The 22,148-nt window shown below is 40.4% G+C and overlaps 1 protein-coding gene and 1 long non-coding RNA gene across 5 annotated transcripts in view; one reads left to right on the top strand and one right to left on the bottom strand.

Moving 5' to 3' along the window:
- Positions 1-22,148, top strand: part of LOC100650807 — a 587,269-nt gene that overhangs the window by 80,327 nt on the left and 484,794 nt on the right. For all 3 annotated transcript variants that reach the window (XM_048405682.1, XM_048405681.1, XM_048405685.1), the window contains exon 2: positions 7,787-7,841. The gene's annotated coding sequence lies outside the window, so the exon portion shown is untranslated. The remainder of the gene's footprint in view (positions 1-7,786; positions 7,842-22,148) is intronic.
- LOC100643446 overlaps positions 15,544-22,148 on the bottom strand; it is a 127,039-nt gene continuing 120,434 nt past the window's right edge. The window contains exons 4-5 of one of the 2 annotated variants that reach the window (XR_007224018.1): positions 19,779-20,351; positions 15,544-19,703 (exon numbers count right to left, since the gene is read on the bottom strand). This is a non-coding gene — a long non-coding RNA (uncharacterized LOC100643446). Of the gene's footprint in view, positions 19,704-19,778; positions 21,303-22,148 lie in introns of both variants that reach the window. The other variant, XR_007224019.1, reaches the window with a different exon arrangement.

Raw genomic sequence — 22,148 nt, 5'->3', positions numbered from 1 at the left:
GGGCCTATTCCGCAGCGTTTTGAAGGAGTCCTGCGTTTTTCGGAATGCGTGAAAAACAATGAGTACCTCCAACGAGATTTTTGTCTTTCTTTTAATGTCTTTATTTTAATTTATTTTATTGTCTTTATTTTAATTACTACGCACCAAGTCAATATTAATCTCCTAAGCGAATATCACATTCCAACAGATGTGCCAAAGAACCTCCAGACGTAAATATTAACTTTATCTTGGTCCGACAAACATCGATTTAACTTGACCGAAACTTTTTCAAATTTGGCTTAGTTCAGAAGCTTCGAAATGATTATTATCTTCAAGCTCGCAGAGTTAAATCCGCCACAGCCCTTATCGCAAAGTATTTCCTTCCTACCTTTCCGGATCGAGTCTCGTGCCAACATCGATACCATCAAACTTTCGCGAAATCTATTTTTCCGTGGCACGCCGTGCGAGATATTAAGCTATCTGCCATTATCAGTCAATTACATCGCGCGTTACCTCCGCGATATCTCCGTCACGATCGACCTCTCTCGACGTTCCCTTCTCTTCTGATTCGGAGCCGCGTGCTCGATCCCTCGACTTGGTCGCCGCTTTTTGCACTGCTAACAAGCGATTCGCGGATTAAGCCGGATTCTCGGAGGCGTGCGATACCATCGTCGAGTTGGCGCTCGTTTCGCCTTTCGGCCGAAAGTGAGCGCGAAAGAGACAGAGAAAGAGAAAGAGAGAGAGAGGGAGAGAGTAAAGGTTAAGGGCTGATAGCATCTCCGGAATTCCGCCCCTCGTCGATATTTCTCATGGACGCGCCTATTACCGGCTGCCTCTCTCCTCTTTCGCACCGATTCGCGCTCCTCTTTATCTTCAGCCCCTTTCCACCCTCGTATTTCCGTTATCTAATGTTTATGGACGAGACGATCCGCTATATAGCGGCCGATCGCTCCTTAAACGCGGCCAGAAGCGAATTTATTCAACGCCCTTCTCGATCGCCGTCCTCGTCGAAAGACAAGATCGTGGCGAGTTCGGAGGTTTCTCTGACGCTTTTAAACGCCGATGAAGATGCAAAGGGGAACTCGTTTCGTATTCCCGGTACTGAAAATTCTTCCACCATGCTCGAAATGATTGGAGTGTCGTCTACGAGTACGTTTTCCTCGGGGGAGGATGGTGGAATTTTAAGAGGTTCGCGTGATGCGATTAAATCGTCTTTACGTCGGGTTAGAATCGGTTTGGGCTAGACTGGACTTGTTTGACAGGTACCGTTAAAGTGTTTGAGGAAGGGCGAGCTCGGTGAAGCGTGACACGAGGGTTGGAATGTCTGAAACAGAGGGTAGTCCGTCTTGCTGCGCGCTGGATCTTGGCACTGTCATTCGATACGAAACTACGAATAACGTTGCTTGAATCAAGATATTCATTTAACGAGATTTCTAACTATATGACAAATATTACGGATACGAATAATTTACGGTTTTAGACACTGTTTCGATGATTTCTTATTAATATTATGCAAGTTTGTACATTTACAATAAACAATGTTCAATTTCTACAAGAATATGTTTAATCTGAGGATGAGACGAAAATTTGATACGATAGCAAAAGAAGCAAAACGTTGTAAATAAACCTAGTTTTCAGATCCTAGTATTTCATCGTTCGAGCTACGTCGAATATCCACACGACGATTTTCACCTTAACCACTCTGATCCCATATCCGTGAAATTATACCACAGAAAAAAGAGCTGCGAATCTCCAAGTTTATAACCTGCGCGCGAAACACACTTAAGCCGAGGTATAACGAAAACTCGATACAGTAGCGAACGAGGTGAAACGCCGTAAATCATCGACGATCACGATGGCATTCTGGCATCGAGTCGGCCAATGGGAATCGACGTTTCGAACGGTCACGCGGCCATTCCCGCGTCCTCGCCGCCGATCGTGAAATATCGTCGGACGTTAAGCGGTCCGCGTGTAATTTACTCGGGCCGGCCTCGAATTAGAATTCCTACCTAGGGCCGAGCAACCTCGTATCTAAATGGTAATGGGTCCGCGTCACGCTAAAGAAGCGAGGGTGAAACGTTTGCTAACGGATAGTGAATCAGGTGGCGAGCGTCTAATGGCCTCTTCCAAGAGACATTGCCGAGTATCGAATACTCCTTGCCGCATTGCCGATGCATCTGCAAATGCTAGTTTATGTTTCTGTCAATTATCTCCGGCAATGAAAACGCGCGAAAATGAAAGCAATCGCGCTTTTGCCTTGTTCGCTCGGCCAGGTATTTGCCATTTGTTGCGCGATGGAAATGCTTTTCAAATTGACAGACGATCGTTCGCACATATGATATACGTATACGTAATATATATTGTGAGTTAAAAGTTAGAGATCGTTTCGCTGGATAATGATTTGACCACAGCTGTTTATCTAATTGTCCGCTGGCTATTAAATTGTCTATGGGACATTGAAGCGTGTAAAATTGAACAGAATGTATATAATGAAATCTGCGAAGTAAAGTGCTCGTTATAACGCGATATATTAAAACAAAGGAGGTCCGTTTGAATTATACAGAAGTTAAACTGTTGCTGCACCCGATTTGGTTTCTCAGAGATTAAACGTCAGTTATATACGCGAGTTAAGAACTTTTTAGGAAGAGAGTTGATCGGTTTGACATTTTAAATGGCTCATTTATTGAACTTCTTTTTGGTATTAATTTAATCGTAAGTCTTGAACGATACGACTCGTCCGTGTAATCCTTCCGAAGGTACAGAAGCTTTCGCTAATTGGTTATTAAAATTCAAATTATCTTCTCAGTTGGTAATTTCTTTCAGAGAAATATAATAGAAAATGCAAAATTTCAGCAACGAAAGAGATATGTTCACATCTTGTTACGAAGCTCGCGAACTTTTTTTCGTATCCGGCGTTCTAATGGTCGCGTTCGTTAACGTGACGTCTGAGAATTGCCAACGTAGAACGACTGAAAACGCAGGCTGTCCCGAAAGCTAATATTATTAGTGGCACAATAGAGTCTCGATTATCCGACTCGGTTGGAGCCACTGCACAAGGAATGCCGTGGAATAAAGTTTACCCTTTGACGTACTCCCATCATGCGAACGTCGGCTGAATAGGGAGTTACCAAAGCATATGCGTTATGAACTTTATGCACCGTGCCGCGATATTGCCTTCTCGCGGGACGATCGTTTGCTGCTTTTCAGCAACGAACAGGACAGTCTCGTTTAATAACGATAGAGTTGAGAAAATTTAGTAGTAGAAAATTATAAGTTTTTAACGTTTCACTGTGTCCGGGATAAATCGGCCGTTTAAACTTTTTATATGAATGCGTTTGGAAAAAATTCGATTGATCTCGGAAATTGAAAGTCCAGCCATTAATTTGTTATTCATTGGAATTCTTAATATTTTACGCGTGCTATAGATGGATTATTGTCGCGTTTGTTTATTTGCCAAAGCGTTCATTTCTATCGCTATTGATTCACTTCGAGTGAATTACAAGTATATCGTAATACACGATTGAAATTTCAATCAAGTGTGCTAAAACGTTGTGAAATCGTTTAAAATCTCATACATACAAATAACTTATAAATATCTGTTGCACCAATGTAACATGCGTCAATAATTTATAATTTGTCTCGTTGTTCGTATCTTTCACCTCAAAATAGCAAACTACAACGTACATATGTATTTCGCAATTTTCCGTAATAACTGAAGTGCTTGGGCGTTAAAGAGTTACGCTTTGCCATTAATTTCTACGAAGGAAAAAAGAACAATACCGACAGAAGCTAAAGAAAAACACTGGAATCGACCGCGTCTTCCGCTCTTTCTTCCCTTTTTCTTTCCGCGAGTACGTAAACCGAGGAAACGCACAATGGCGCAATCAAAGAATAGATTGGTGCTCGCGATAAAACGACACGCTCTCTCTATCCACGAGCGTAAAACCTGGAGTGCCAGATGTACAGTGTACAGTCGTGAAACATTTGTTCCGACTAGACCGGCAACGTTTCGAACACAACGTATTTTCCTCGGCATTTGCCGATATAACTCAAGGAAATCTGGCACGGACGTGCGACGAATATATCCCCCTATGTAGACGTGAAAATCAGTATATTATACAGGTTCCTGTGTCCCCCTTTCTCTCCTGTTATTCCGTCGATTTCGTTCAAGATTCAGTGACGAAATGGTACCGTTGCAGCGTTACCTTGTATAGACAGGCGACTACGTTCTTTTCATCAGATTTGTGAAAGCAGGCAACCAAATTTTTCGAATGTAGCATTTTACATTTGCTTCCTTGGTCCAACAGTTTCATCTTCTGACGCTGAAAGTTTGAAAGAGAGAAAACGAAACGTCGTAAAATATTTTCTTAGATAATGAGTTCCGAGTTTGCAAATATGAGAAAGTTCCGTATGGTTCTTTAAGTTTGTATATTGAGAATGGTATATTGAGAATCTTTTTATACAACTCCTGGCAATTGGGATCATTTTACTTTCTAGTTGCAAAGCTGTATCACGAATGGTAAAGGGTACCGGTTGATAATATCGTACATATGATAATTAATTTATTACTACACTATATCGTAGATTCAAGTCCATCACAGTGTTCCACCCATTGAAGAACATCCTTCCAACTGATTTAAATCAAGCCTACAAAATGACATATATTGTACATATACTTGGTTCGCCTAAATTATAAATTCTTCCCTTACTGGCTCTCTTATTCGATCTCCATGGCTATCTTTTGCATTTCACGTAAATGTATATACACGGTAGTCCCACGACAGGTAGGTTCGGCGTGTCAATAAATTGTTCATTCCGATCCACTTCTTCACGGACAGCCGTGTCCCGCCATGCGGAACCGTCCAGTTGTACAGTCAATTTAGAGTGGCCGTACCTCGTGCGGTAGATAGAGGCGACCTTTTTAACTGTGCTCCGTTACGCATAATTTACGTTCATTATCTTTAATGGGCGAGCTATTAAGAGGGGCGCGAGTAATAGTATGGCAATACCACTAATGCTTCCGCTCCTCTTACTTTATACCTTCTCCACCTTCACTCCCTTTCTCCCTTTTCTCTCTCTCTCTCTCTCTTTCTCTCTCTTTTTTTATTCACGCACACATAGAACCTGGATATACACACCGATCTACTTTCTTTCTTTCTTCAGCTTTCGCAGCGTTCTTTCAGTCTGCTCGTTTCACCATTTTTCTGCCGGCACGGTTTAGAGGGCCGCGCGAAGCAAACGATGCCGGGGGAGCATTACTCTTCGCGTGGGAGAATGCAATAATCGGCGAACGATCGCTCTCGTCGAATAAAAGTATTTTTTACGCGGCGCAGAATCGCTCGAATGGGTAATTCGATAGCAATCGATGGACGGTCGTTTTTCTTGCCCTCCTGTTCTTCTTTTTCTTCTTTTTCGGTTTTTAGTTCGATTTGTCGTTCGCTCCTATCGATAACGAATGTGTTAACGACGATCCGTTTCGGGGGATGATTCCGCGAGACAGGTTTTCGCCTAACTGTTTAATCTTCGTCCTGTTTCCGCGTATCGTGAAAGATGGCTGCAGTTTTCGTGAAACATATTTCACAGGCCGGCCGATAGTAGATTTGTGTTGATTCGAAGCTTAGATAGAAGCGGATTGAGAATTTAAATAGACAATTTGATTGCACGACGAAAGAGAGGAAACAGAAGCCCGTGTATAGCGGCTATAAAACATGTTTCCACATACTCTTCATTTTCTAACGAAACGTCGTTTTTATCATGTTTTGTACTTCATCATATTCATGGTATCAAAATTTTGTAGCCGTTTGAAAGCGTTGTTAAATGATATGAAATTTGTTATACTTGAACCTAACCGATTAATATGCAAATGCTATAATAATATACGATGGTATGCAAATATTTTTTGTAGCCATTGCATATCGAGTGCGCTTAATTTAATCTGAGAATCGAGAACGCAATTTACCATTCGATAATACGTTTCAACGATAGGCAATTATTAATGGTAAAATGTCATTCTCTCCATACATGCATCTCCTTTTTCACTCTAGCAACTTTGAAAGTTTTTTTGCTTTAGTTTGTCTTAAATTATGTACATATGTATTCCAGGAAAACATATCTTGCTTTCCATTAAAATAGGTTAATGTAATTCAACTTGAGATCCGAGAACTCCACAGCCGGGAACCTTGACGAAGATAAATAGCACTTGAATGAGTCATAAGTTCTTATCCAGTTTACGAAGAAGCTCTATTTATTCTATAAAAACTCAGGCTTTAAATTTTAGCTTCCGACGGAAAATATATAGTAGAGGCGACGCTATAAATCAATATCACCTACATACTACGCGAATAACGCTATTTTTAACCTTTCTACTGCGATCGAATCTGTCTCATTCCTCAAACTAATACAATCTTTTCATTTCGAATTTTACTGAAATCGAATTTCTCCACTTCGTTCGTTTACGTTCGTCTTTTAGTAGAATACACGCGTTTTAGCAGATTTGATACTTTCCAATTTTTGTAATTCCATCGAATCTCTTATTTTCTCTACTCGGTACGTTCCTTCCCTCGAGAACAGTTCTTCGCGGAAACAAGGATAAGTCAAAATGTCCAAGATAAATCCTTCGTTTGTCGAAGTTGCTTTCGTTGACAAATGTCACAATGCACATTTTTAATAAATACATAATTACGCACATAATTGATAAATTTTTTCACAAATCCTCTATCTCTTATCATCTTCTCTAGCACCATCAAACCCTTTATTTCTTCGATTCGTTATCTTCGAGAATAAAGCTTGACAAAAACAGGATGAGGATGGAAAAAGCAAAATCTCCGAGACAACAATTCCACCGATTGTTCTGGAGAATTGTCGTCGTCGCGTCGGTCAAACGATCAGCGAGATTTTTCGCGACTAGTTTCATCGTCGTGTTCCCTCTTTCTTTGGCAAAAGTGCGTCCGAACTTTTGCACGATGACTCGCTGTTCGTTCAGCGGATTCGTGCGACGGTCTTCGCGACATTCTGGCACGAGTATCTCCGAATGTCTTTCGACCTGTCACTTAGCGTCCCAAAGAAATAACATTTCCTCCTCCAGCATCAGCGCGACATTGTCGTCGTTGTCGTCGTCGTCGGCGTCGTCGTCATGTTGCTCGTTGTCCGCCTCATTCTCGTTGGACACTCCAGTTTTCCCCTCTTCCTGCAGGACATCGCGGTGAGCGGATCCTTGTCCTTCCGTATTTTTGTTTCTCGCCAAGCATTCTTGTCCGACGAGGATTCACCCTTGCTAAGCGTCGCGTCACTGTCAGCTTGAATAATACATGTAAGCGACATAGAACGTTCAGCTTGACGTCCTGTACCGCGTTGTTTGCCCTGTACGAAACTGCTCACGCGTCTGTATAGCTCGCTCGTGAAACTATTTTTATCATGGAGATTGTTTTTACCGATCTTTTTAGCAGCCACGTGCACGTACTTTAATTATCAAATGCATGATTAATGTAAATCATTTCTAGACCTTCGCGTTACCCTGTGAACGTAACATACACGTGAAAGTTTTCCGTGTATTTTTGAACCATTCTACGTAATCTCGTAGGTGCATAACGAATTTCAAGATGTTTGTTAATTTAAACAAACTTAGTTTACAGTTCGCGCACACATTGTATATTTCTCTTCAGTGTAAAACCTTTTCAGCGAGTACTCGCGCCGTGGCAGTGATCGAAGCCTAAAGCAACCCTGGCGCGGATTTCCTGTGTCGTCCCGGTAGTCAACAATTCGGTTAATGTTTCATCTCTCTGTAACCGTGTACCTCTGTGTGTTTCAGGGATTGCCTTCGACGTGAATTGGATGTACTGACGTCATCTGGAGTTCGCTACACGGTGAGTACACCTATGCAACGATGTGACCCGAACCCAGTCAACGATAATTCGTGTGGGAGTGTGCGAGGCGCTTTGAATTTTCAACCGAACCGAGTCGATTCGAGTGTTTACCTCGTTGCGCGCGCGTTTGCACGATTTCCAAAAGCGATTACAAGGCAAGCGTCGAGTGATTTCTAGATTTTTAAGTAACGTTCATTAGTTAACGCTTTCCCTCCTATTTACAAATTTTGAAAAATCGAGAATTACAAAATCGGTCTGCATAGGAAAAGCTGGAACTCGACTCGGTCCACGATCAGACGCAAATTGGCTCGCAAGTTAAAACATTTCGATCTTTCTAACGATACAGTGTTACTACTCGGTGAATTTCGAAATTAGTTGTTGCTAACGAAGCTGGATGCAGAAAACAAAAGGAAACTTTAGTAATGGCAAAGTATTAACTTTACCTTCGTACAGAATTAATTCTCCGATCGTTTCATTCGTCTCACTCGACTTTTTCACGAGACAACCACCGTACGCGAATTCTACTTCAACCCGTTCCCCAAACCGAAACCTCAAGATACACGAAAAAAGCCCGCTCGAACGAAGAACATCCAGTGGCGGTAGGTAAAACATACCTTAACGCTGTTAGCCGAGCCATGAATAAATTTAGCGCAGCGACCGAGATTACGAGGCCGGTCAAGTAATAATGCGCGCGAGAAGAGGCGCGCCCTTAGCCCCGTAGACGTTATCGAGCAAAACCATCCCCTTTCGTCCTGGAACTAGTTTCGTACGCGCGTGTACAGTACTGTACAACCGTGCCGCGTTTCTATAACGCGTGTACACACGCACAACCGTGGTTTCACATACTTCACTCTCACGAAAGCTCGTAGAATCCACGCGAACGACAAATGGGAAGCGTAGAACACACACACACATATATATATATATATATATAGAGAGAGAGGGAAAGAGAGAATGAGAGAGAGAGAGAGAAAGAGCAGTCCAGCGGGGGGTGAACAGGGGTTGGGAAGCGCTCGAAAACATTTACAGCGAATCGGATTAACGCGGGTATTTAATCCCGCCCGCGGCTTTCTCGTCGGCAAAATGAAAAGCGGGACGGCTAAAAAGGCGTATTAAAAAATAAGGCCGACGGAGGGTGAAAGGGGGATGGCTCGCGGACGAGTAGAGGCGGTGAAACATGGCGGTGCTCGCGGACACTGTGAAAAGGGGCGGAATGGGCGAAGAAGCAAGATACAGGGAGCGCGCGGGCCTTCGATGAAATCTCATCTCTTTAATGGGAGAAACTTTTCCAACGAGCGAAGTCATCTCCCTCGAGCTTTCTCATCGAGTATCGGATTTCTGGCTGATCGCGCGCCGCCGCTGCCAACGACGCAGACACCCTTGAATCCGCCGCGTTGGGAGGGATGCTTCTCTTCTCTTCTCTTCTTTCTTTCTTTCTTTCTTTCTTCCTTTTTCCGACGAACGAAAGTTAACGGGTGAAACGAAAAGCTGGTGAAAGGAGAAAGACACAGATGGGCCTGGTCCGTGTCCGTGTTTTTTAATCATCCTGAAAAGGAGCTCGAACGTGTCGCGTCTTACGTTTGAATCGGCCAGATGCTCGAATGGAAAGGGTGAGCGCGAACTTGTTCACGGTTATCTGTCGCAAGGGTGTCGCAGCTATTCGTTCAACGCTCTCGTGTCTTGGATGTTCTGCACGAGGCGTGTGAGCATGGTTTCTCTCGCTCTTTTGGGGTTGTAGGCGGATGATTTGCGACGATAGACATGGGAAAAGGGCAGTAGAGAGAGAGGAAGTTGTTGAAGAAGTTGGAAAATAACGTAGTGGAACTGTGATCCAGACGGAAGGTTCAGCGTTCTTGCTAAATTCGTCCCTTCTTTTGCCCGAGATTCACTCTAAATGAACGTTTTGTATCGAAATTTTCTATGGCGTTTTTTTTTTTTAATTTTTGTTTTCCTATGCAGATTTTTATATCGTCTGCGAGTTAAAATTTTACTGGGAATTATTTTATGAACTCTTGAATATTCTTGTTAGTAATAAATTTAGTTTCAAAGAAACTTTTATGTATTTAACCCATTAAAAATCGTGAAGTGAATTAATACGTAGAAGGGACAGACAAGGAAAATGTTAAATGAATTCCTGGGACTCCCTTCGGTTACCACGGCGTTAAAAAACAGAATTGAAATCTCAGTTATTAGCTTAGTTACTTTCAACGCGTGGTATATTTTTTTAAAAGACTATATCGCAGTGAAGAATTCTATGAAAAATGTATTCGCGTTAATTATCGCGTGCACCATCTTGAATTTCTAAATCTCTATCATTTATCCCCTTTAAGAGACTCGCCGGAGAATTTCAAACGACGGAGACACAAAATGCTCGTAGTTAAATGCTTTCGAATTTATCGAGGTAATCGCGAAGCGAAATCTTCCGTTTGCATCTTTGCAGTTGGTTGCAGCACGTGAGCACGATAACTCGAAGAGCGAGGCAACTTGTTCAGGGAACGCGTTTGTGGCGCAGAATCTCACGTACGTTCACACGAACGCGGCACGCTCGCAGTTGCTGCGCCTGTTTCGTTGGAAATTGCCATCGGAAAGTCGTAATTAGTTTAATCAGTTTCATATTGCTCTCTTCCTATGGATATTGCGTCCCAGCATCTTACGTCACGTCACATTTTCCTCTTTGCTGGCAAACAGATCTCTTTCAATGGAAAAATATTTTGGAAATCTTCTAGAAACGTTAAAATTTGGGTAGTTTCGATATTAGGACCGGGCTTAACGAATCTGATTCACAACTTTAGCTTTGTGGAAAGGAAAACTCTTTACGTTGGCGGTAAATATATTTCAAATTGCGTCGAGTTCCACTGTATTTATATTTTATTCTCCAATTTTGTGATCATCGCTTCAAAGTTATTGACGTTTTATCAACGTTGTCTACATTCAGTCGAGTATTTTATTTTTTATTGTTTTCTCTAATGCTTCAATTTTTACACATGGCTATTAATAATAGAAATTAATTCTGTTCAATCCTCGTGGGAATGAATATATTGATAAGTATATTTTATTAGTAGATAAATGAAAGTGTTATAAAAATACAGGAAACTCGACAAATTTCGAGTTATTTTTTAATCGTACGTAAAGAATATAAAATACCAGGAGTTTTCAATCTGCGGTTGTTTAGGAATATTTCGAATAATAATGAATAACGAAGAAAGTGTAGGTAATATATATGTTTGAACTAAACAAACAAATAATATACTATATCTCTGGCGTGTTGTTTGATAAAGGAGCATTCAGAAGCGAGAGGAGAAAGCGGTGGAAATAAATCGAAGAGGGATAATGTCCCGAAACGTTCGTGTCAATCTCAAATGCCGTCAGTCCCTTCTCAAGATTCGTCTTCGCGGATTCGAGTGCAGTAACAAATACCTTTGCTCGTTACTTGTCATTCATAAGGTTTTATGTGGAGATAGCTGAACGTGCCCCTGTTCTATTCGTTTTCGTATAAGTCGAACTGACATTCCAATTCTACCCACCTTCCGCGTTTTCTCGCATCTCCGTACGAAGGTATCGAAAGAAATATTTCTGTCCAGTCAAAGGATAAACATCATTCGTCTTTAAATTGATAAAAATTCGTAGAAACATTTACGACATGATGCTGTAGTTAATCTACGTTTTCACATCTTTTTTTCTTGCTGCGACGAAGAAATGTCTTTATAGCTGGTATATGTTTGAAATATAAGTTTACCTTCCTATCAATAATTTCGAAATAATTTCTCATTTGTACTTATACCGGATTTTCTAATAATCTTGATAGTAATTTAAAATTAATGCTACAGACATCGATAGTAATTTTCTTCCGGCTTCGGTAGATTTTTGACAAAAACGTTTCCCAAAGTTAAAACGACTATTTCCCAAATTTTGGAACATATTTTGGAATTTTATGGAACATATAATTACTCTAAACTGTAAGATGGCAATATAAGTAATTTAGGATAAATGATTTAGGAAATGTTCTTGTAAATGCAAAGTAGATTTTATAGGACAGTTGACCTTTAAAAAGAAGCAGACTATCGATTGGAATAAATGTTATTTTATTTTGGATTATTAATTATTTCCTTCTAAAAATTGAAGGGTGTAATGATATGTTTTATCATCATTATTATTTATCATTATTGTTCTATTCTCGCCACTTTTTTCTACTATTTATTCTCTCAGGATAGGTATTGGAAATACTGTTTCCTAGCTCATTTGCCAAGGATAAAAATGAGCAAAAAACGGGAAAGTGATATTTCAATAGAATTGGCTTCGATCAGCTTCGAACTCCTCCAGCCCTCCAGTATGTTTTATGGAATCCGCTATTCAGCTAACAGCAACAATATTCTTTCATGAGACACACTAATAGAAACAGTCTACTGAAAAATTAAGTCAGAAAAGTATCAAGAGGCATGTCAACATTTAGACGCAATCTAATTCGCCGTTTATCGATACTATACCGTAAATTGATCAAAACTACGTATTATATCCTTCCATCAAAAAAGAAAAAAAAAAAAGAAAAAGAAAAAATACTAAGACCTACTAAGTTAGATTCGAATGAAAAAGACAAATACATTTTTGTCTTTAAATTGCACTTCGATATAACTCAAGTATCTTCTTCGAACATTTTACCAGAAACCCTAATAAAACAAAATATTTCAACCATAAAAACAAGGAACAAATAAATTCTCCTCGCGCACCCCAACTTTCTAAAATCGTATAGTGAACGAACAAACGACTACCGAAGTACCAAAATACTAAAGCAAATCTACTCAATAATTCAACGCAAAAATTCAGAATACCATTCAGCGCAACACGTGCCACCCGTATCTACGTCAGCCCGAGACAACCATTTCTGGATCACTTACCATTCCTGAGACGTGTATCGTACACGTTGAACGGACCACCCATTTCCGTTCCTCGTCAGTTCACCATCACCGTGATAGCGACTGGTTCGTAGCTGAAAATCGGCTCTCGAATCTCCTACTTGCTTCACGAATCATACCTCGCTGGCTACTTCGCGGAAGGCATTCGCAATTCCTTCGGCCTTTCCCCTCCAGTTTCTTCGCTTCTGTAATCGGTCGTTCGTATCTCGCGGCACTGACGTAGAGAGAACGTAGTGCGGGTTCTACGTGTTATCGTGGAGAGCGAACCGCGTGATCGCGGCCAGGCCGATTTCGTGGCGTGAACGATGTACGATCGAGTCGGCTGGGTGAAAAATGAACAGGTTTCTCGAGGCGGGTAGAGGCTTAGCCACGCGAGCCGAGCGTACGTTACGTGACCTCAGCGAGACTTCATAAATCCGGCATCAATATCGAGCAGCCAGCCCGTGGCCGGCATCGCCCTTTTCTCTCACGTTTTCCGCGCACGCCACGTTCCGCGCGTCAAATTTATTGCGATTGTCGTCCGCTCCCGCTCTACGATTAATAGAATCTATCGAACGTACAGCGCTCACCACCCTTTCTACGATACTTTCACGCGAAATCTTCCCGCTGCTGTTTACATCCTGCAGCTTAATTGTATTCTTCTGTCGTTGAAAGTGGTCTCTCGATTACGAAAGAAATATGGTAGAATCGTTGTTAATATCTGCATAGTTTCTCACTCTTGCTTTTTCGTAATCGTAATTTTTGACTGTTTTTAAGATAAATTAATTAGGGAGATTCTGCGAAAACGCCAAAAAATATATCGTATTTGATTCAAGACGTTCGCATTGGACGATTATTGTTATTATTTGACAATCTGAAGAAAAAAAGCTCAGCGTCATTGATCAAATACTTAGGTATTGCATGTTTTAAGAAACATTGTCGCACATTGGTTGATAATCGCGGATTATGATTAATGTCTGTATACGTTCTCACAAACCGCTCCACCAATTGTCACTTTTTATAACAGACATATAAAAGATTAGTCTTAGACATAGATAAGTTACCTAGTTCTTATAAAACACGCTACTCTACGCAGCAGATAATCTGTTTGTTTCCTGTCAAAGGACACTCGCGTTCCTTCTCCATGGACACCTTAATCGCACGATGCAAAAAAGTTAAAACGGTAAAAGTGAAAAGCAAATGGAAAGGAAGGGAGAAAGAGAAATAGAGAAGAAGAGAAGGTGAGCAAATAAGAGGTTCGCCGCGTTGTTTCGCGAATGCATATTTCATCGAATCGACGCAACCCTTGACTTTTGTCGGCAGCTGCCGTCATCTCGAGAGATCCTGCAGAAGATTTCTTTTGGAATCGAACGAGCCACCGCCGGTCTACATCTTGATTAAAGCGATTGTTTCGACGAAGAGCACTTTCGTAGGCGCTGCTCCTTCTTCTCTTTTCATTTTCTTCTCCTTTTTTCTCGTTCGAGCACGATTTCTAGGTCCTCTTCTCCCTCCAGAAACGTCCAAGCGTGATATCTACTTAATTACCGAAGCTTTTGTAAGCGAAACGAAGCAAGTGCTCGACAAAGAGCGTCGGAAAAAAAAGGACGATTGTATATATGTATAAAAAAAGGGGCAAAGAAAGATAGAGAGGAAGAGAGAGAGAGAGAAGAAAGGGAACGGGAGACACTGCGTTGATACCAATGCTGGAAAAGGCTCGAGGAAATGTCCGTTGGTAAGAGGCATTTACATGTAAATGGCCCCATGGTTACGAAAGTCTCGTCGAGTGGGACGAGGAGAGCGAAGTTAACGAGGCTCGATCGTCAGGAGGAAAAAGAAAACGGCTGCCAGACGGAAAAAACGGCTGCACCATAGAGAAAGAGAAGGGGGATATCGTTCCGTTCCGTTTCGTTTCGGTTCGGACTTTCGTCTGTCGTTAACATCCCCATCCTCCCGAGTTTCTACCACTTCCAGCGTTCTTGCTCGCTTCGCGCCTCCAACTATCTCGATTTCTTACCCTACCTCGGCTAATACCCAGATATACTGGATAAATCGAAGCTTCGTGGATGAGCTACTATTGTCCTCTCTATGAATGCTTTTGTGGTAAATATGTGGATACAATGGTTGATTTTTATCGTGACGAGATTAACTTAGGAACTGTTGCGATTAACAGCCTACGAATTTTGATGCGTTTGTAGGAAATTTTTAAGGATTTGCATGGAATGCACGTAATACGAAAAAGTAGGTAAAATATTCAATGTACTATAGAATTTTCTTCGCTACTTATCGTTAGTAGGTAAAACGATTTTCTACCGAGGTTCTACTTTTTTAATTATATTCTCAAACATAGGAATTTGCATACAAATCCGCAGTGTAGTGATCACTGTTTGAAATTCAGCATAATTTGAAAACTTAAGTTGCATAACATTTTCAGTATATTTAGAAATCTAGTATTTTGTACGCTTTCGCGAATGAAAGATATTTAATAATTAATATAAATATACGAATTAATATAGATTTCCGTACAGATCTTCAGCTAATCAAATACAACCATTTCGAGTAACTTTCGGTCAGATTCTCACGCTTAACTGCACGACGTTTCAAACTGCTCTGACAAATTACAAATTCCTGAAATTATAATTATACAAAAAATATAATTATAATATTGAATATAATTGAAACCGATAGAAATAGAGTCCGAAGTCCAGGACCGCTTTTAGAGCGAGTCGCAGGTTGAAAATCGAAAATGGAGGGTCGGCCAGTTGTCACGAGGGTTCGCGTGTATGCGCATTAGGTACACGCAAGTGCCAAGCCAGACTGGTCCGGCAAATAGTTGGAAGCCTTACGGTCGTATATCATCGAGACAGGATTTATGCAACGTGGAGATTCGCGTGTAGGTACGAGTGTGTTGGCTTAAGCGAAGGTAACGGGCCGCGCGTACAACTATAAGTCACGAACAGTTTTCAGTGCACACGCGCGAATAACATTCTCTTCGACGTGTCCACGCGGAAGTATACGTGTTCCTTGACGCACAATTTAGTCGAGATTAGTTCGTCATTGTATACCTTGTACGTAACGTTATTACTAGATCGCAGATTTTCAAGCGAATTCGTACTTTCATGAACCTAGTCAAACGAATGAAATCTAAATAGGAATTTGTTTAATCCACCGATTGTTATAACAAGTATTATACTTTGGATATTTCGAGCACTTTTTGCAATTTTAAATTTACTATAAGTATAAAGATGTGCGTTCGTCATTTGACACCAAAGTGTTAAATTACTGTGACGAGTTAGACTCGTGATATGAGACCAAGGGATTAAATTACCATGACGAGTCAGACTCGTCATTCGATGCCAAGGGGTTAAATTCTTTCAAAAGGAAAATGGAGGTATCGTATCGTTTCGCGTAATTTTGCGTTCCACTGCAACGGATACATTATCATTTACGAGCGCTCGGTTGTTGCAGGCGTTTGTCGTGATTGCAATTACCATTGAACTTGTTACTGGTTACGAGGAATCGATCAGTGTTGTTGCATTAATTCGATGATGCTAAAGTTGAACTTGTGGCAGTTCGATCGATTCGTTTTTCTAGCAACTTTTACGTTTCGTGCATAGAGGAAAGTAAATGGTTTAAACGAAGAATTATAGCGATATAAAAATAAGAAAATTAGAAAAACCATGCTACTTTTATCGAATTAGTGACAAGTTGATCGTCTATCGCATTTTTCGCTTTTCATCCAGTAGATGTTCACTTCTGCCATTTCTCTTAGACTCTTAATAATCTACAAAATGATCATGTTTTTCCAATATTCTTGATCTATGAGTATATTAAATATCAAATATAAAATACATGTTAGATAATAACTAGAAAGTAAGATATACTTTCGTTTGTCTTTTTTATCAGTGTCTACAAAAACACGAATTGACATAAACATTTCACAGTACGCTAATAACCATGTAATCGTTCCTTTCTTATTTTTTAAATTGCCATATTAAATATTTGTAAATGTGAAAAATTCAATTTATTTGCTTAGAAAAATCCACTCTCCTCGAGGAAAAATTTCAACCTGTAAGATCAGCCGAATGCTGCATCAGTTCGTAAGCTGTCGGTTATAAACCCGAGATACGATGAACACGCTTCAGAAGCACCTGACTGACGTCAATCTGTAATTGCATTTCTCGTGACGTGTGGATACATTTTGGTCGAATTGCGTCGGATTATCTGTTCTCAATGTGCGATAGCTTTCGTGTTCTAACTGGCGCTACGTGGACAAGAGATTCTAGATCGTGGTATTAGACAAGCTTTTCGTAGAGCTTTGTCTTTAATTAGATATCGTCTTCCAATTTCAATAATGACTGCTCTATTCTGTGAACATTTTAACAAACGTATTATACTTCGTGAGACAAGTAGTTTTATCGGACTGGTCGATACAAATAATACGTAATTATAAAAATATGTCATCTTATTCTCGTTACAGATTTATAAACGTAGAAAAGAAATTAGAATCGGTCTGTTATTATGCGATACCGAAAAAAAGAAAAAAAAAAACAGTATCGACAGAAATACTATCTATACGAAAACTAAGCCATCGATCAATGATTCAACTTGAATCCGCTCTACCACTTGAAACATACCAGCTCACAGTTTCATCAATCATAATACATCTCGAACGATCGTCACAATTCCAACATATCAAAATCGCCGAATATCCAACGTTTCCATAAAACAAAAGGAAAGAAAAAAAAAAAAAAACGAAAAGAATTCCTGGCCAATTTCCCGAAATAGCCGAATTTTTCGCTTAACTAATCGTAGAGTCATGCCTGATGCGTTAATTTACAGTTCGTTTCAAAGGATCGTCACAAATTTATATTTCCTGGAAACGAAAGGCAAAGGGGAAAGAATTTTTGAACAATTCGTCAAACTATGCGCGTTTTTCGCTTAACTAGCGACGAGCGTGCAACGCGATAAAATAGAACGGCGGAGATGGGTAACACGGCCGCGGGAGAGCGATAGACCGATAGAGCCGTAGACATTGAATCGGCCCCGTGTAGCCAATCATTGGAGGATCCTCCCATTCCCTGTTTAATCGTCTCAGCAACCTGGGTTCCGGCGGCCCGATAATGAATACGCCCCGTAGCGCAGTTAGCTGCATCTGCAACCGACCACCGAGACACTCTTGGCCAGCGTGAAAATTCTCGAAACTTTGATACTCCGTGGTCGTGGTTAAATTTCAACTTTACTTTTGCTGTTGGAGAATAAACGAGATTGAAGAAAAATCATTGAAAGAAGAAGAGAATTGTAGAAAAATTTGGCGACAATACCAAGTTGTTAGCATGGCGGTGCGGTTGATGGAATATTGGTTTCGGTTCTATTGTTCGTAGCTGTAGGGTTGGAATGTTTGAAGTTATTCGTCGAAGATTGTTTGAAGCTGTTTAGTATTAATTTTGCTTTGTTTCGGAGTTCTTACGGAAGGATTTAACATTAATTTAACTGAATTAATTTTGGAAGGAAAATCATGGTATATGTAACTTTTGTTTTTATATGGGAAGAATCTTTGTGATCTAAACTACATTTTTAGGTAATAAATAAAATATGAAAATCTTACAAATATCGTATCTTCGATGAATATTTATTCATTGCACACAAAGATATTTTTATGATATAGGACAGACAGTAATACGGTGTTACTATATAATTTCAGTTTTGCCCACGAGAAATACGTTTTCGTGCGACTCGCGAGAATCGATCTTAGAAAATGTTTCTGTCAGGCACAAGCCGCCGTATAAACCTCCAGCCGTTGATCGGTAAATTCATCTCCAGTTCCTTTCATTGAAACACAGAAAGTGTTCCACACGAGGGAAATGGATTTCTTGTTCGGTCGTGTGTCGCCATGGGAACTGGAACGTGTTTTACAGACTTTTATTTTGATCTCAATGGAGACCGCATGTAAGCTATGTAATTTTCGTGGCAGACGATGAACATAATTTCTGAAACCTCCGAAATACAGACTTTGGCGAACTTTCTTATTTCCTAAAAAATACAGGTAATCCCAATAAAAAATTGTTAATTAGAAATTTCTCTTATACCACTTGCGTTATACCTTTTGCGTATTAAATTTGCATATTATGTGTATATTTCTTACATTTGCATATCACATCTGCAAGCTGGTATTCCGTCGTTCTAAGAGAATGAAAGAAAAATTATGTTCTTGGTTTGTTTATATGTTTCTTTATGTATAATTCTACTATTTACGTTTTTGAAAATTATTAAACTTGAAAATTATATCGCTGCTCTTATACTTATAGAAACTGTATCGGTTAAACTGTACGTGCTCAGCTACTCTATTAGCCGAATATACTGATCGCGTGAATATCTTTCTGTATTTTACTTCTGGCCACGTATCTCAACGCTTATCAAAGCTTTCGAGAGTTCTAAATTTCGGATCATGTTCAAAGCGATACGAATTTGCCGCCGCATAAAATACAGTACAGGTTCGAAGCGATTCGAAGTGTTTCAGATCTCATCGTCAGACACATCTCCGTGCAAGATAGAGAGAAGAACTCTAGCGATATTTTTCGATTATACTCCGATTATAATTCTCGACGACGATAACCTTCACCTTTTTCAGACATTTGTAGACATTCGTCGTATATCGATCGCAACGAGGTGGAACGCATCTGTACACAGGGTCGTTCGAGTTTGACATGATTTAACTGCGGAACAAAGTGACGATTTCGCAGGTGGTTTGAGTCGTTTGTAAGCGTCGCGCGTGTCTAATGGTCCCTGTACGTGTAATTACGTTGACAGCCCACGGCAGCGACGAATTGTACGACCGATGTGTGGCGTACGGTGTGCATCGTCCTAGGGATAGGAACGCTCGCTTCGATCGGTGTCCTGTTTGCCTACTCGATGACGCATTGCCACGAGATCCTCTGACCTTTCCGATTCCAGCTCACGCGTTCCTCTCGACGATCTTCCAAGAGAAATTGCAATGTCAAACTACGTGTACCAAACAGGTTTAGTTTAGGATAGGAGTTTAAAGACTTACCTATATACACAGATCCCTTAAGGTGAAGATATCCAGGGTCTTGCAGTCTTCCTTAGTATTAAGTACTTGCCGTTAACACACACTTGGAAACCTGATTTCGATATAACGCGAAACGAGTTAACCATGTTACAAAAGGCTTGTCTGTAGCAGAATTAGTTGATATCAGTCGAGTGTTATCTGTTAGTTAATATCGGAGAAGGTATGAAAAGTTTATTTATTGCAATTTGTAATATAATTTTTTTCACAAGAATTGGTAGCGTCTGTTTTATATATAAACGTACACGTGTATCCAGAAAACACACGTGTGTGATATAGTTAGAATAATCTCGTAGAACTTTTTTCCTATAAATTGCAGGCAACGTAAGGATCACACAGGGGGGTAAACACTCGTGTCTAGTTGCCGGTTCGGTGGTATGTTCCGTACGTATGTAACTATACATTGACCAGCTCTAGAATTCCACAGGGACGGAGGTCGCATCTGCGAATACGCACGTACAAGCACTTATGCGTGTTTGTACGTAAATGAAGCTATAAGCGACGATAACGTTAAATTCACCGACGCTTCTGCAACATCTGAAACACGGGAAATATCGGCTTGATTAATGGCGCGTTCGTAAATGCTTCGAACGTGTTCCGCCCGAGTTTCGATCCTAAAAATCACGCACCGTTATGCGTGTATTTTGATGCTCGCGCAGGAAATGTCAAACACGCTGGAAATATTAAAATAGCCTGGAAACGCGGTAAAATATGTTTGCGGTAAAGTATGTGATTAAAGTTACAAATGTAGCCTCGTTTTTGGGTTATTAACGCTTATACAAATTTATTACCGAAGCATGCAAATTTTATATCCTTTTACCATTTTCCTTCTTTTCTTTTTTTGGCGACATTTAAAATTTGTTTCAAAATTGGACGTCGCCACCATTGTCTTGTCACCAGAAAAATATGTCCACCGCCGAGGGTTAACAGCTAAAAGCATTCTCTATCTAAGCCCCATTTTTTCCGCAGAAAGTATGAATTTGCAGAAATATGCACAGTCTACTGGCAATAAAAATCTACTGGCAAATATTCGAATCGAAAGCAACCCCTTAACAATCTGTGGACGCGTGGCCGTCGAGTCGAACGAGGCTTCGATTACGCGAGACAGCCAGGGTGCCGTTCAATTTCGGTGACGTTACGTCAGTCGACATTCCGCACGGTTTGCTGACTCGCGAACGGCCGCGCGCTCAGCCGCGCGTGCATTTCCGTGTAAACGGTGCACGCTCGAAAGTATCGTCTCTCTCTCGGTGAGTTTCGAGTTGTTTCCACGCGCGCACGGTGAAATCAAGCCTCAGCCAGCCCCCTGGCTGGATTTACGCTCGGCCCGCTCGTCTCCGCCGCATACTTCTCGACGTTATGGCAAAATTGCCTGGCACGTGTGAACGAACAGGCGTACGCGCCGAATGCGTGTGAATCGTGGCAAGAATCCGTGTGGATAAATGTGAGCGTCAATGTTCGCGTGGCCAGCCCCTTTGGCTGCTTGTCTCTCTGTAAAAAATACGAAACACGCTGCAGGGAAATAGCAATTTGTCGAAGAAAGAGATGCAGGAGGGCGATTTGGTTGGCGATGGCAATGTGTTTTTCGAGAAAGAAAGCCTCAGTGTTCGGGGTCATAAGAATTTTGATGGATGTTTATTGTTGCGGTTTATTCAGAATTATAGTCGTCAGGTTTTCAGAATTGTAGTCAGAACTATACAGGTTTTTCTTTTTGGATTTGATGTTATTTTTTGAAAGGAGCTAAGCGTACACTATTTTCACGTAGATCGAGAAACGATAGATGTATTGGTGGGATTTTATTGTCGGACTTTGTTTAGACATTCACTTGGTATTCAGATTATTTATCTTGAATTATTTTTGCGAGGTTTTCAATGTCTGCTATTTTAATAGAAGAATTGTTTATATTTGATTTGTAGAATCTTCGAATTAGTGAAATATCCGTAACTTATTACTTTTTATTTTATCTTACTTTTTTCAATATAATTCACAATTTCACGATTTTTGTTTAACATAAAATGGCAATAGGAAACATTCACATGTCAGTCACTTTCAACTAATATACTTTGTAAAAACGTGATCATCTTCGATCATTTCGTATTCGATGTACGCGACACTGTGTTTTTTGTAAGTTACTGATTAATTAAACTTGTTAAGTTTAAATATATTTATTTTCCGCAAAACTGATCCTACGTTTCAATCAAGCGAAAAAATATATTGCTACTATAAGTAACTAACAAAAGAATTTTTTGTAACAATTTTCATCACAAAGCAAAGAAAGATTTCGGTCATAGAAGACTTGGATTGTCTTCAATTACAATTTCCATTGATAAGATACTG

The sequence above is a fragment of the Bombus terrestris genome, chromosome 5, assembly GCF_910591885.1.
Source record: "Bombus terrestris chromosome 5, iyBomTerr1.2, whole genome shotgun sequence".
In the NCBI taxonomy this organism is placed as follows: Eukaryota; Metazoa; Arthropoda; class Insecta; order Hymenoptera; family Apidae; genus Bombus; species Bombus terrestris.
This window is presented reverse-complemented; position numbering and strand designations above follow the sequence as displayed.